This window comes from Hyla sarda, chromosome 1 (assembly GCF_029499605.1).
Source record: "Hyla sarda isolate aHylSar1 chromosome 1, aHylSar1.hap1, whole genome shotgun sequence".
Taxonomy (NCBI): Eukaryota; Metazoa; Chordata; class Amphibia; order Anura; family Hylidae; genus Hyla; species Hyla sarda.
Window position 1 is genome coordinate 323,773,286 of NC_079189.1, and position 2,775 is coordinate 323,776,060.

The 2,775-nt window shown below is 47.3% G+C and overlaps 1 long non-coding RNA gene across 1 annotated transcript; it reads left to right on the forward strand.

Annotated features, from left to right (window-relative positions):
* The first annotated feature begins 1,716 nt into the window (after window positions 1–1,716).
* LOC130306664 (uncharacterized) lies at window positions 1,717–2,446 on the forward strand. Its single transcript, XR_008855997.1, has 2 exons — window positions 1,717–2,098; window positions 2,192–2,446. It is a non-coding gene; the product is annotated as an uncharacterized LOC130306664 (long non-coding RNA).
* The last annotated feature ends 329 nt before the right edge of the window (window positions 2,447–2,775 follow it).

Below are 2,775 nucleotides of genomic sequence, written 5' to 3' on the forward strand. Positions count from 1 at the left end.
GCCAAGCTCTAGAGCCATGTCCAAGGGCCCGACCTGTTGCTGCATAATGTTTAGTGGCAGGGGGAGCTGAGATCCGGGGCACCGGGCCTTACCTTCGGGGCCTGTGCCTCGGATCTTTTAGCGTAGTGACGCCCCTGCTCTATACCCAGCCGGTCAGTCCGCCCCTGGCCCCAATACTAGTATCGGGACAGCCCTATTTTTTTTTAAATGGGGGGGGCACAAGGGGGGGCACGGCCTGATCTAGGGGGGGCCATGGCCCCCTCTGCCCCCCCCTAGCGACGCCACTGACAGCTAACCAGGTGACCTGCAGTTTGACCTATGGGCTCCTTGCTCAGCCCCCATTATAAAAAGGGGGAGCCATTACAATCTCTCTCTTCCACCACATTCTCTGCTAAGGTCAAGTTCAGTCCAGATGTCTCAGAGTCAGTGCCCAGCACATCTGGAGGCCTCAAGCCTAAACAGCAGCCACATGTCAGTAAGTCAAGTCATCTATGTCTGCTGTCACTACCTACAGTCAAGTCTATAGTCAAGTCTATTATAGTCAGCGTGGCTGAGTTAAAGTCTGTACAAACACTGCAAGTCCCAGCAAGCTGCAAGGTCCCCTCTGTGTTACTGGTCACCTCTCTGGGATCCTGGCCTAGCTGTAAAGACTGTACTATCTGTCTACCTCAGTAAAGCTACTGTTAACCCTAACCTGGGCTTGGACTATTATTACCCTGCTTACCTAGGGATAGCGGTGCTATAACATCTGGGCTATAACATCTGCCCCATACCACTTCACACCTTTACACCCTGTGGCACACCACAAGGGCATCTTGGGAGAAAAGAAATGAGGGGGCAGCTTTTTGTGGTGTTTTTTTTATTTTTGGCTAAAAAAAAAACCTCAAACAAAAATTTGCGTCTGTTTCTAAGCTTAGACTGGGATTAAAGTAAAACGTTTACCCATTTAGTCACACAAAACCCGATACACAGAGTTATAGTGCAGGTGAACATGAGACCGATATGCGTACCTGTAGTCCGGCGCGGCGTCCCTCTGAAGGTCCGCTTCTTCCTGCACTGAATTGCACGCTGTAGGCTGCCCTCCGGCTGGACTTGAATATTCATGGGTGCTGGCCATGTGAGCGCTCAGTAGGCACAACGCTCACGTGACCAGAACCCACACTATAAGCCGGTGTTTCGGGTTTAGTGTGGGTGAACGGGTGACTGTTTTCCTTCAAACACAGCTTATATGTGGCCTTTTCAAAAGCCCACATGGCTTTATCTTTTTTCCCCCCTTCCGACAGATGTCTATCCAGCTGTTGCAAAACTACAACTCCCAGTATACCCTGACAGCCTAAGGCTGTCAGGGCATGCTGGGAGTTGTAGTTTTGCAACTGCTGGACAGCCACAGGGGATCATTGATGCAGTATGTCAATCCCGGCCTATGCTGCCTGATCTTGAACTGGCAGCAGGAGCCACAACCACTTTAAATCAATAAGCAGCGCTGGCTGCCGGGACGTCTGACGAATAATATCCCTCCGCTTCATACCACAACGTCAGGGGCATCACTCATCAGATGTCCCAGCAGCCAGCGCTGCCCATTGGGAGAGATTTATCAAAACCTGTCCAGAGGAGAAGTTGCTGAGTTGTCCATAACAACAATAAGATTGCTTCTTTATTTTTTTAGAGGCCCTTTCAAAAATGAAAGAAGCGATCTGATTGGTTGCTATGGGCAACTCTGCATCTTTTTCTCTGGACAGGTCTTGATGAATCTCCCCCATTGAGCCTGCCAGAGCCGCAGTGATCTGTGTAAGAAACCTATGGGCCCAGGCTGTTAGGGTCACCAAATGATATTACAAATACTGAGTGTCTGGTTAGGAGAAACAAATATAATGTACCCACAGGGAGTGAGCCATTTTAATAAAAATTGCCAAAATTCCCTGAGATAAGTCATGCAGAATATGTTAAAAAGCTTTTTGGATTTTCAGCCAATCAGAAAGCAGCACTACTCAAATAGAACTCCCGTGAGGTCACACATGTGATGTCATAACCCTTGTCATCAGTGAGGGGCCTAAACTGTAGGAACCTAGGAATGTAAATTCATACCCGCCTGTGACTGGTAAGTATCACATCTTTTTGGTCTTTAGTGCAGTTCCATGTGCATTTCTAGAATAAACATGTAACTAATCTCTCTTTTCTTTTCCTATCTTAGATGCACACCTTCCAGGCTGTGGGGCAGCACATACACGGACACATTGGCCCAAATTCTAGAGGTAACCTCCTTTAGTATGCCCAGAGGAAGGGCAGTACAGTAGCCATGGATTCCCTACAGGTTTCCTCCCCTCTGGAGGTTTTTCCTGTCCTGAGTTAGTTACTGTCCGCTCTTTGTGAGTGATGGAGGTTACATAAAATCCCTACACAAACATTGTAATAAATAATAAATAAAGTTCCCTTTGTTTAAACTGTTCTTTGACTTGTTTGACTCATTTATTTTATTTCTGTGTGTGAAAAATAGTGTTAGCAAAATGTGGATGACATAAGTGTCCAAAACTGTTCTCCTGCCCGATCTGTACCATGTGATGAGGTGAGAGGCGGCTGATGCTGGGGGGTACAGTTGTCCAGGCAACCGTAGGGCACCCAGCAAGTTCTGATGTCTTATGCCCAGAAATGGTTGGCTACTCATTGTGTCAGAAGATTCTCATCCTATATATGAAGACAATCAGGGATCAAAACCTGTGGAGAGGAAAAGTTGACCAGTTGTCCATAGCAACCAATCAGATCACTTCTTCTATTTTT